This window comes from Protopterus annectens, chromosome 2.part0 (assembly GCF_019279795.1).
Source record: "Protopterus annectens isolate FY-2018-M chromosome 2.part0, PAN1.0, whole genome shotgun sequence".
Lineage (NCBI taxonomy): Eukaryota > Metazoa > Chordata > Ceratodontiformes > Protopteridae > Protopterus > Protopterus annectens.
This window is the reverse complement of record NC_056728.1, coordinates 1,552,384,305-1,552,398,668: the sequence shown is the minus strand read 5'-3', so window position 1 is coordinate 1,552,398,668 and position 14,364 is coordinate 1,552,384,305.

Below are 14,364 nucleotides of genomic sequence, written 5' to 3'. Positions count from 1 at the left end.
GATACATTCCATGTAGGCTCTTCACTGTGCCTACACAGATTTTATTAAATCCTGGGGATACTTTTTAACTGGTTTACATTTCAATTTGGATACATTTATTGCTGCTTTTGACCTTGCTAGTCTACTGCATGTTTCTGAGTGACTTTCAGGATTAAATGAAAGAATGCAGCACTCCTAGAAATGTTTATTTTTTTTAGTATAGTAGTCTCCATTTACCCAAAAATTCTAAAAGTCACACATGTGAATTGTAATATCAATCCTGTTACTTTAGTTGATTTTCTCAGCACTTAGAGTGCTACTCTAAATCAACAGCTTCCACTGATTTATGGAGTTACTGCACATGGCTACACAGACTGACTACACCAGCAAAGTGTGCAGGCTGAAAACAGCCCCCCAACCTCCAGTTCTCCAGCCTCCATCCAAACTTTTCCTTTTACAGCTCCTCACGACCAACTTCTTTCTCCTTTACCACCTCCAATGAAAGGTACATACTACCAAATAACTACACATAAATTATTCTCTAATTCATTCAGCACTCCCTTTCTTGCCATCTCTGTACTGAACTGCTTGGGCCTCATTTAGCACTTCTACTTCCAATCACAAACTCACTCCCCTTTACCCCAGCAAATTTAACACCTTCCTACAGTTCCTTATCCTGCATTCAAAAATCTCTTGAATACCTCAGAAGCAGCCTAATCAATAATGGAATACCCCAAATTCATTCTTTCCCCCTACTTCTTTCATATTTGTTAGCAAACTGTTTACATAATTTACCTTTGACTTTTTATGCAGGTATTATGGGTATAATTTTAACTAGTCCTTCTCATTCAACAATTAAAATTCAGCAAGAAAAAGACTTGCCCTGGGATTCATGAACAATTGAGCAGGCATTGCACAAAGCCTACATGATGTTTAGAAGGTAGCATGATGAGCAGCAGCATTAACATCATATGCATGCTCCTCATCACACTAACATGAATACAAGCATGTTTTCATGGCCAGCAAAAGTGCTGGTGGCCAACTGTGTTGAGCAGCATGAGCACACACAGTAAACAAACAGGCTTGTCTATGGACAAGCTTGTTGAGCGTGCTAGTACGGGCAGCATTAAGAGCTACATGAGGGAAATAATGCAAAGAATGCTTGGAAAGTTGTACTGAATGTACTGTGGACATAAATGAAACAAATGAATACTGTGATAAGTAAGAGGGGATGTGAAATGGAAAGGACAACTACATTACATAGATTACCAAACAGGAAAAGTATATTCAGGACAATGTGCATGGAAATCACAGAGATGTGTACAGAAAGATGTAAGAGGGGTGGGTAAATGTTCAAATTCTAGTACAACAATTAATGTGAAGGTGCTTATGTCACAAAGACAACTTTGTAATAATAAAATTTTGCAATATATAAGTCAGAATAATTAATGGTGGTCACAATTCTTGAGCAAATGTAGAGAAATAAAAGTAGACGTGATATTGTCGGATGTGACAGCTATACAAAACCACATTGTAACTGAGGGGAATTACATGATATATGAATGTCATTGACATGATTATCTGAGATGACAGTTCACAAGGACAGCACATAATTAGCAGGATATCTGCACAGTGTTCATTATGTCCATATAACATGGTGGTAAATAGGAATGGCTCACCAACCACAATCTACTTTTGGAAGATTTGAACCTATGCCATCAATGTCAACATTGACCTCTGTACTAACTGTGTACACCACAGAAATAAGCCTAACACATATATGAGGAGATTTACCTTTGAAGGGAAGTATGCACCTCAATACGATAATAGTTATGTGTCTCATATAAAGATGTGTGTGGTGTTACAAATTTGGGAACAGAGTGTGACATCTACAATACCCTTATGTAAGGCAGTTCTTCCTGAAACAGTTATTGTGCAAACAGATAAGAACAGATGCAACCTGCACACCATGCTGCAATGTATTCCCAAGAACTGTGTATTGTTGGCATTTGCCACAGGAGGTAGCAATGGGTATTGTGACAAACATTTTAAATTAGTGTGTAACTTAAGAACTGATATCTGATAATGAATGTCATATCAGCATGTTAGACTGATGGCAATTAAATGGGTATACTCACATGCACACAGATGTGATCAAGATGTGATCAATCCTATATCAATGTTCCATAGTCAAGGACAGCTTCTGTTTATGTCTGCATATATACCACCCAAGAACTGGAGCACTCACATGTACACCACAGTACTTAATGCTTGTGCCAATGTAGAACTCTCACCATGACATGGGCAGAACAAATGTCTACTGCCATGAAATCCAAAGTTATGTTCACATCTGTTAGTGCAACATATCAAGGGATAAAACTGACATGATCTAAAGGTTGTATTATGTCAGTACATTCACAAGGAATTATACCCTTTGCTAGAATTGAACATCAAGCAGTGTATTTCCCTCAAATAACAATATGACTATTAATTACATTCTTCACAGTGGAACTGTTATCACAGGTGTTGAACTTCACCTATGTGAAATCATTCAATCAGCTATACTGTGATTTGCCCATAATTTATATCTGCTAAAATTGATGGTGATGCCTCTGCCACTCTATATGTACAAAGTATAATTTGGGGCGATATCTTTCCTGCAGAACAGTTAAGTACACAGCAGATGCTTACAGTCACTGGTTTGAAATGCTTGCCTAAGTAATGAGAAAATCATCACCATAGTGGGATCAATGAATGTGCCCTCATATAATTGTATCACCAATTACCATATGCGTGGTTATGTGAAAGTACTACATCAAAAGTACGAATCAAAGAATATATGTCCCAAATTTTGCTGTATGTCAGAGAACATTGCCCGATGTTAGGGATGTCCAAACATGCCTGTAGCTCCTTGCTTTTGTCACTGTGATGGTAGAAGAACAATTATGTCCAGTGTGGATATAATCTCATATTGAGCCACATGCCTTACTTAGGCAACAACATGCACTACATTGTCTTATGTCCTTGGTCTTGAGGAGGTATTTCATTACCACAGTCATGGAATGGCAATCTATTCAAATGACAGCATCAAGTCTTCAACACAGCATTTCTAAAAGAAATGTAGAATAAATACTGAACAGGAAACAACATCTGTGTATGATCATAGCTCATGTAGGTGACAACACTGTTAACATGCCCTCTGACTATAAGCAGTGACATTAGGATTTGAGCTGGATAGCTAACATCACAGGATAATAAAGGTTTGATGAAAGACAAGAGTAACTACTGATTATTTGACAACTGTGACACTGCACATTTCAATGGATGACATCACCATTGTGTATTACCTTCATGTTTCTGTGAAAAAGTGGTTGTAAGGCACAAGCACACTGCTTAGATACACTAAGTATAGGTATTTCCAGCCTGTTTTGCACAGTAAGAAGAAACACACAGTCAAAGATGACTGTCATTCTTGTATTTGAACTCCTTACCTATGTACTGAAACAACCTACACACAAGTGTATTATATGTACATGCCGCAGGAGAAATCTGACTGCATGTGAGCCACACTGCATCATTGAAAGGATGACATGACTGTGTCATACAAAGGAGATGTGTGTGCAAAAATTACTTCTACAGCTATGTAGATTTCTACATGTTGTCAATACAGAGAGGTGTAACCCACTTGAACATTCATTTACATTCACACACACAGACACACACACACACACACACACACACACACACACACACACACACACACACACACACACACATGCAATCAGGACAGTCTCACCCCTGTATTCAAACTCCTTAACTACTGACTAAAACGATCAACACACAAGTGTATTATCCACATGTGCCACTGAATAGGTCTGTCTTTAGTTGTGTGAGAGTGTATTATTGAAATTATGACCTTAACTCTGTGTTGCAGACAGTATTTGTTTGTGTACAGAGTGAAAAGGAGATATGGGATTGACTGACCATGTAAATATGTCTCATAAGTGGGGGTCAAATGAGCACATCTGCTGAACTAATCAACCAGTGATGTAATGCACTCACCAACACACATACAACTTGATTTGTATGAGATTAGAACCCTCTGACTATTTAGTCATTCAGTCTAGAGGACACAGTACTTAACATAACCTCCACTGCAGAACTCTGACTTTCATCTTGCGATAGTGCACTTTATACAGGATTACATCAGTGTGCTTTTTCAGAGAAGATGCCATTGGGAGAAGTGTCTGGAATTCATGTGGACTCAGCCTGCAGTTTAACATTAACTCCAGGCTACTAGTATATTATGGACAGCATTAGTTAAGGTAATATCTGCACAACTCCATACACACACAAGTTAATTGCTGTGAGATTAGAACCCCCTACCTATCTACCAATGCAATCTTGAGGCCATAGTACTTAATGCGCACACACATTGAATGATATGAGATTAGAACCCCCTACCTATCTAACTATGCAATGTAGAGGACACAGTACTTAGCACAAGTGCCACTGCAAAAGCCAGACTTTCATAGTGTGAATGCACTTTATACAGGATGACATCAATGTGATTTTGCGGAGAAGATGCTGTTGGGAGAAGAGTCTGAAATTGATGTGGACTCACACTGCAGTTTAAAGTTAACCCCAGGCTGCTACTGCACTGTGAGCAGCAATAGCTAAGGCCATAGCTACACAACTCCATACACACACACACACACACACACACACACACACACACACACACACACACACACACACACTAATTGATGTGAGATTAGAATGCCCTATCTATCTAGCTATGCAATCTCAAGGCCACAGTACTTAATGGAAATACCACTGCAGTAGGCAAACTTTAATAGTGTGAGAGTCCACTTTACATAAGGTTAAATCAATGTGATTTTACAGAGAAGATGATGTTGGAGAAAGGTCTGAAACTGAAATGGACTAACCTGTAGTTTTAAATTAACTTCATGCTACTACTGCATTGTGGACAGCAGTAGTTAAGGTCATATCTGCACAAGTCCATATACGTGTGCACCCACACACACACACACACACACACACACACACACACACACACACACACACACACACACACTGACTGCTGTGAGATTAATACCCCTTACTTTTCTAGGTATGCAACTTAGAGGACACAGTACTTAACAAAAGTGCCACTGCAGAAATCTAACTTTACAGTCTGAATGTGCAATGTAGATAGGATTAGCATCTCATTCTGTGTCAGAGAAGATATGTTGAAGGCTTTGTGCAAATCCATATTTGTTAATATGATGGAGTAAGTGTAATGTTATGATCAAGAATGCATGCGTACTGCTGACTTATGTCAGCTATGCTGTTATTAATGTATACTGAAAAACCGAGTGTGACATGCACTGATCTGTCTTGGGTATATGAGACACATACACTTGTGAAACACAGGATGGACAATGAATCATTCATGGACCATTAGGTTATAATGCCAGTATATAAACCATAATGAATGTAATGACAATAGCAATGCTATGTGCTCATGCATGAGCAATGTGGCCTGTCAATACCAAGCAATACTTAATGTTCCAATGCAGGAGGGATAAACCATGAAGATTTCTGCATATCAAGGCTGTATGTGGTTGTATATTGTTTGTGTTAGTGCTGCAGTGCAGAGCCAAATGTCTAGAATGAAGTGGTCAATGAAGCACATAGTTCACTGCATTTCACATGATTAAATTACACAATTTGCATATAATGAAGTAATATCTAGTAGTAATACTTATTTTTGTTCTAAATCACTTCTGAAAGTGCAGTGCTGGGAAACATATTTGCACAAAGGTTGGCAAAATGTTAGTACAAGCGAGATGATACTTTGATATACTGAAATGGGATTGTGAAGTGCTAGTGATTAGTGATTTTCGGTGTTGCACTGCATGCTGTATTATACCTTTCCTTGTTAGCTCCAAAGCTCAGTTCAGAAAGGAAATGTTCTTCTTGCCTTCCCCATTTTGGACAATGGTGGACTGTGAACAAACATAGTTATCTGCTGAAGGAGACAGTGAAACACTACATGTCATGTGCTTTCTATAGTACAAACTGGCTTAGTGGTGATAACCAGCTGTCAGCACACTGGACAATCCTTAATGTACAAAGTCAATTTGTTAACCTAGATTCCTCTGTGACACAAGGTGTAAAAACTCTGAGTTAACTGAAAAAGCAGAGATAAAGCAGGGTTTGACTCCAGGAGGCAGATGATTTTACAAAGAGTATCAGAATGTGATTATTATATCATCTTTTTTATCATGACTTTAAGTATAACTAGGAATGACTATTATAAATATGTTGCCTGGCAAAATTGTATATGTAATATCTACTGAAATTATTTTTTATGCCTACTACACATGAGACATTCTTTAAGGGAAATTGCAAGTTAACTGGGTGTACAATGAAGTATAATGTAAACACTCACTGCATTATGCAATAACACCTGAAGTGCCATTTAGCATAACATAGTACAGCTGCCCTTTGACAGACATTGTGCAACTGCTGAGCACTACAGCTGATAAAAAAGAAGGGACTTAGAGAGATACACAAGGAACTCATTCGCAGGAAAGGCACTTATCAAAACAGGCAGTATGGGTTTCACCTAATACTTGATATGAACCATTGTCAAGAAGAAAAATTATGTCCACAGGCTTGATCATTATTTCTAGACCTCAGCAAGGAAATCCTACTCCACACATGTCAAAGCCACATCTTTCAAGGGACAGTGATATGCTAAATAGCCAATGGAAGATGTATATTTTGCTCTTCAGAAAAGCAATGGCTATGTGTGCTCTGTGTAATTGTATTTTCTGACCAGATTAAATGTGTGAAAATGGGGTTGACAGGAAAGTGTCGAACTGATGAAGGGCAAGCACAGGGAATGACACAGGGGAAAAATATAGGAATTTGCAGGTAGGTAGTGGGAGAGAACCATAGATAGCCACTTCTTCACAACATAAATGTATAACTGCAGACAGAGTTTGCTGAATTTTGCTATCACCACACCAATGTGTGTGACTTTAAGAAGTCCTGTGAAATGCATTGCTTGCCACAAATTCGAGCATTTAATTGTAATCTCTTCTCTGGGTTTAACATTTTTAAAGTAGCCTATAGAAAGTTCCCTAATTTGTCGTAGAATAACAAGATACTTTTTAGGTAAATTTAATTCTTGTCTTATCTGATTAGCCGAGAGTTCGAGAAATATATAAATGTCAATTAAAGTTAAATTGACTATTAGTGGGAATTCTTTAAGATCAATTAATTGATTATTTAGTCTCAGGTTAGGGTTCCTGTGAAAAGGTTGAAAAGCCATCATATATTGAACAAGATCTAATGATTGAAATAAGGTTTGTATAGATGTTACATATAGTTTAATGTGATCCATTATTCCATATAATTTCAAGGTATCTTTTCCTAAAAAGGGTATTGCTTTAGGATTAATATTCAGATTTAGGATATATTTATAGTTCAGGACTACCCAAGTAGGTATTCACTTAGTACTAGTTATATCATAATTAGCAATTGGTAGAAGCCTGTTTGAGTTTACTATTAAGTAGTAAATTTCAAAATTTGGTAGCTCCAGCCCTCCTTTATTTTTTGGAGTCATTAATTTATCATACAAAATCCTTGTTTTCTTTGGCTCCCAAATTAATTTAGCTAATTCTTTGTGAATTCTTTTAAAAAATGTCTTCGAGATTACTACCTGAGCAGATCTAAAAATATATAATAATCATGGAAATACATTCATTTTAATAATTGATACTTTTGCTAATACTGGTAATCGTAAATTCTTCCATCTCCCAAAATCAGATAATACTTGATCCCAAGCGTTTTTAATGTTAGTAGTATAAAAGTCTTTATTATCTGTAGAGAAGTCAATACCCAAGTATTTAATGCTATTTGTACACGTCACTTGTCCCACCAGAGGCAACAGTGAAAAAGGTTTGGGAGTTCTCGAAGGGAAAATACTAGTTTTTCTAAGATTAATTTTATAGTTGGAAACTTCTGAAAAATTATCTGTCGCTTTTAATATCTTTTTAGTGTCTGAGATTGGAGTTGTGCAATAAATGTTCAAATCATCTGCAAACGTTGCCATTGATATTTTTGTTCCATAAACTATTGGGGCATTGTGGTATATATTCTGTTTAATATATAAGAATAAGGGTTCGATATATATATTGAATAATAAAGGGGACAAAGGACAACCCTGACGTGTTCCATTTTTAATTTGTATTCTTTTAGAAAAATTTCTATTAATATACAACGTGGTATAAGGATTACTGTATAAAATTTTTAACACTTGAACAAATTCTTGAGATATATTAAAGTATGGTAAAATTTCAAACAAAAAGTTTATATCAACCCTGTCGAAAGCCTTCTGCACATCAATTAAAAGGGCATACATGTTAAGGTTCTTCTGTTTAGCATAAGCTATCAAAGTATGAAGTGTAAGTGTATTATCACTAGTTTGTCTAGTTGCCATAAAGCCAGCTTGTTCCCTAGATATTATATGATTCATTATTTTTTTTTAATCTGGTAGCTATAATAGAGGTTAACATTTTCATATCTACATTTATTAATGATATTGGTCTATAATTATCAGGGTTTTGAGAATCAGAATTAGGTTTAGGTATAAAAATAGTTTTTGAAGCATTGAGATGGGGATCATTAATTTTATTCTTAATTATATAATTAAATACACATGAGAGTATTTTACTAAAGATATTATCAAATGTCTTATAAAATTCCACCGTCAACCCATCAGGACCTGGTGACTTATGCGATTTCATATGTTGAATTGTATATATTACTTCCTCTTCAGATATTGGTTTAATCAAATCTCTTTGAATATTGTCTTCTATTCTCGGAAACTTAATAGTTTGTAAAAATTCATTACTAATCCTATGTTGAGATAAGTCATTTTGCCCACCATATACACTAGTATATATCTGCTCAAAGACATTAATGATATCTTCAGTTTTAGAATAAGTTGTATTTCTAAAATGTATTTCTGAAATTTGTACTGTTGTTCTCGATTGATTAATTATCCTAGCTAATGCCCGTGATGGTGTTTGAACATGACTGGCATACCTCACTAGCATCGTATGTTCCTGAAATGTCAACCTACTATTTTGTATTAAGAAGAGATCTTTTTGACATTTAAGTAATTCCACCTCTGTTTGAGCATTAAAATTTTGAATCAGTTCTTGATCAAGTGCCTTAATTTTAACTTCCAGTTCTTGAATATCTCTATTTTGTATTTTTTTATAATATGAAGTTTTTTGCAAAAAGATCCCTCTTATTTGTGCTTTAACTGTCGCCCAATCAATGTCAGGTACATATTGTTGTTTCTTTAGTCTATCTAATAACTCTTTAAGGTAATGTGTAATTTCATGTAATATTTCCTCCTTATTCAACAAATTTGGGTTAAGAGACCAGTTAAAACCTCTACCTCTTTGCCTTTGGGTCTCCATTGAATCTTTAGCAAAACTTAGTGAAATTTTTGAATGGTCTGACAAGTAACGTGCATGTGTAACAACTATGGGTTCTAAATTAACCATTATTCTTGAAATCAAGAAGAAATCTATTCTGGACCACATTTTATGACTTGTAGAATAAAAAGTATAATTATTTGTGCTATTAGTAGTATTTAAATACTGAATAGGATCATATAATTGAAAGTCTTCCTTAATGTCACATAGTACTGACACCGCTTGCTTATTAAATGCTCTTTGTGGACAAGATCTATCCAACTTCGGATTTTGATAAGAATTCCAATCTCCTCCAATAATTATATAATATTTATCATATTGTGTCAAAATTGGATATAATGATGCTATGAATAAATGCTGGTCATTACAGGGTGCATAAACGTTTAACAATAAAATAGGTTTATCAAAATGGGTAAATAAAAAAATAACATAACACCATCTTCCATCTTTATCTGTTTTAGAGTCTAAAATCTTTCCCTTATATTTATTTTTAATAATTATAGCTACCCCAGCACTGTTACTTTTACCTTCTGAAGCTATTACTTATCTAATCCACTTCTTGTTTTTGATATCAACCCATTGATCATTAGTTAAATGTGTTTCTTGAAGTAATATAAACAATGCCTTAGCCTGCAGCAATAAATGTAAAGATAACTTCCTCTTTTTTAAGCTCTGTAGCCCTTTAACGTTCCATGAGTCTATTTCCCACATTCAAAGAGTTGTTTATGAAATAAAAGTTTAAAAGGGAAAACAAAAAAGAAATGTAAAATATCATGACAAACGTACATAATTTGGAAGCATTCTTGACATCCCGTCCTATCCCAGTGCCTACCCACTCTAACCCCGGACCAGGACATATATAGGTCTTGTGTAACTTAGTAAACTGAAAGGGTCAAAAAGACAAAGAAACATAAAAACTTTAGATTATAACACCACAAACACATCTCATAGTTGAGACCTATATTAACTAACCTAACTATTACAAAGTCTATTCTAAACATTCCCTAGTAAACACTGCTGTTCATCTACATCTTATATTAGTTGTTGAAATAAATCATATTAAAGGTAACAATTTCCCTTATTTATATAATGTAAACTATCACCATCTTCTAATAACATAAACCAGTGTCTACATAATGTAAGATATAATTATCACCTCTGAGTAAAAATATATAGGTTATATTATATGATATAAAGTTATAAAATATACTAAAATCCCCATATTTAACACTACCCCTACAGCCTTTTAATCTAACATAAACGACAGGGTTTATATTAATAACTAACTAGCATGTGTATAAAGATGTTCCTATGTGCTTAAATTACTATAACAGTACATTACTTGTTGTTAAAATGTCTTTGCTGGGCTTAAAACAAGTCCTTTTGGGTTTCAAAGCCATGTAGAATACTCGCGATGGGGGACCGCTATTACAGCCAGACTTCCGGAAGCGCCACATCGAAATCCGCCCCCCTCGGCAGCACTGAAGGTATTTCCTGTCTTCTCGTCAACTAAAACAACGCATAGAAGCCATAACATTTCGGAAAACGATTGCAGGAAGCCAGGAACAGCAAAAAACAGCAACCCTATAACTCCAGAAGAGGCCTAACGCATTCCAAGAGAAGACAAAGGATTACCAAAACCTCGAGCCACAGTAATCAGCAAGTCCGACCTCAGGCAGCCTGACAGTCCCAACAAAAATGCAGTTCAAGTCTCAGAAGCAGGTACACTCTTAAAAACCTTCAGAAAAGTAGTTTTTGCTTAATTTTTCGCAGAAACAGAATATTTAGACCCATCTACTGTAAATGTTAATATATTAGGATATTTCATTTGGAATTTAACCTGTTTATCAATAAGAAACCTACAGTAAGGAGATAAGGACTGTCTAGCTTGTCTGACTTGCAAAGGTAAATTTTGGGCCAGAGATATTTTGTTATTTTTCCACATGATACATCCACCACTTTTTTTTGCAGTTGTAAGAATTCTGCTAACATCCTGATAATTGAATATTTTAACATATACAGGTCTTGGAGTATTAGAAACTTGTAGTTCTCTCAGAGCTCTGTGTGCCCTTTCAATAATGATTTGTTGTACCATGTCAGAGTCACTTAAAAGCACTGAAAATATTTGTATTATAGATGGGATTAAGTCATTATATTGTACAGATTCTGGAATTCCTCTAATAATGTTATTCCTCCTGGATCTTGCTTCTAAGTCAGTAAATTTGCTTTGAATAGCCTGAATATCCAAGTCATGCATACTTGTTTTTTTTGTTAGTAAAGATAGTTTGTCTTCATTTTCAGAAATCCGAGCTTCAGACTTTTCCATTCTTTCAAGTAATTGATTACAAGAATTTCCAAATGTTTGTATTTAGTTGGTTAATTCTTTCAGAGCTTCTTGGATGGGAAAACAAGGCAGTTCTGATGTCTTCCATATTTAGTGCTTGATCTGATTTGGTTTTAGTCTCTGACTTTTGTTGTTCTTGTTGTTTAGTAGTTTTTTGCCTTTTGGAGATCACATCTTTTTCCGGTGACCGAATATCTGAAAGTTTTGTTTTGGTAGTAGTTATGTCCATATTCTTTTCCTCTTTCGACATCTTTTTCTAGCATAAATGTTTACAGTGTATAGAGCACACGGTTCCTTTGTTAGATTCTCTTTTCAGAGCCAGCTAATCTATTATAATCCTGTTGAATAATGTATTATTTTCGGATTTTTTTTCTTCCTACAGAGTAGTTAAATGAAGTTGCAGTTATTTTATCAAAGATTTAGTGTTAAAAAGTTCCTAGTATTAATTCCAGGTTTAGATTTTCTCAGGGTATATGTAGAGATGCAGTTCAGCAGTGTTCACAGAATGGCAGCTATCTTTGAATCCCATACGTAAATAATTTATGAGATAGGCTACTTAGAAAAAATTATCTACCAAAGCATTAATGAAAAATTATCTATCACAGTATGAATGCAGCACTTCTTGCAATAAACATAATTATGATAGCCATTTGTATGTAGTTTTACATTCCTTATCAAAAAGCTGTTAGAAATTGCATTCTGATGCCCTTTTGAAAAAAAAAGTGTTATTTGGATTTGAACCTTGGATCACCTGTGTGATATTTTTAAAGGCACTGTACTTATACCTTGTGTCACAGAGAAAGCTAGGTTAACAGGTGGATTTTCTCCACTAAGTACTGTTCAGAATGCTGACTGCTGCAAACTGCTGCTAAGCTTGTTTGTGCTACAGAAGGCTTTCCGAATACATTTTTCTCTTTTTCCTTAAGCAGGTAAGCTTGATTGCATGACACTCAGCAGCAAGCAAGTGCAGAAGGCAAGAAACAGCAAACAAAACAACTAAAGTTATGACAAGAGTGATTTCAACATGTAGAGTAATCATTTCTACAGTCCCTTTAGAAGGGACCAAAGTCACTGCATTTACAACTTCTGCCACAGAAACAGGCATACATCAAGTGAACATCACTCATTACTAATACCGCATAGTGCTGACAAAACTGTTTGTGCTAATGAAAATTACAGTGATAAAATTGTTTGGATTCCTTCAACTGTGAATGCTGTTTGTGCTCTGCTAAGCAGTGCTGACATTACACAGGCAAAAGAACATGTGTAACTATTCATATTCCACACAACAGTTTCATCTTACTGCCATTCAGAGTGCTGCAGCAAAGCACACCTCTGTGAATATGAAGCAATGTTGATGGCAAAACCAGTTACTTTTCTCAGTGTATACCTTGGACAGTGGACTCCAGTTCATTGCCTCAAAATTTTGCCATTCAACTGCGCACTCTGCCACAAACACACAGACATGAGGAACAGAAAAAAAAAGTAAGAGAAAATTGTCAGTATTAACACATATAGGGTAATAAATATGAAAATGCAGGACTGTGAAATCTCCGAGATCTGTATGTGGTACAACCTGATCATCCATTGATCATCCATCCATCCATTCACCCACAATCTTTTTTTCCCATTTTTGCACATGAGGTCGGGGTGTCACTTCAATAGTGACAATCATCTAGAGTCAAGGTTTACATTGCCAGGTGGCTAGCCCTGCCACTGTTGGTACAACCTGATCATAGGTTCATAGGTTCATGGGTGAGTACTAGCCTAATGGTCCTGGAGCCTTTACAAGCTTAGCCCATAGATGTGCCTTGGCATCATGCCGCCTGACATTAGTTCAGAGTGCCTCTATCAAGTAGAGCCACTGGAGTGATCCCGGGGTGAACTTTCTATTTCCCATCCACTCATCAAGATTTCTCCTGAAGAGGGCCAGTGAGATGCTCTGCTTGACATGTATGGGAAGTCTATTCCAGAGCATGGGCAGTCTCTGGGTTATGAACCTGTCCCTCCAGCATGTTCTGTTGAATGTGATAAGGAGGTTGAGGTTTCTGGAGAATGTGGTGTGGAGGGATTGGGATTTCTTTAGATGTAGCATTTCTAACAGAGCTGAGTCAGACATGGCTTTGTATGTCATGCAGAGATCACCTCTTAGTAGATGATATGAGACAGAGAATAGCTGGACATGTATTTAAGGCCTAAGATCCTCTTTATGAGGTACTTTTGTGGCCTTTCTAGCTGTTGCTTGTCTCTAGTGAGGTACATGCCAAATGGGGCATTATACTTGATGATTGGCCTATTGAGAGAAGAGTAGAGGGAGATGGCCTCTTTCTCCCTAGATGTAAAACCCTTGGTAATGAGATGTGCCACATAGAAGGACTTTCTGACCACAGTGGCAATGTGATGGCCGAAGGAGAGGTTGCTGTCAACCTGTGTCCCAAGATCTCTTATAATGCCTTCAGAGTTCAGTGGGTTCCCATCAATGTGGTAATTTGTGGGAACTGAGTTTTTCCAACAAGG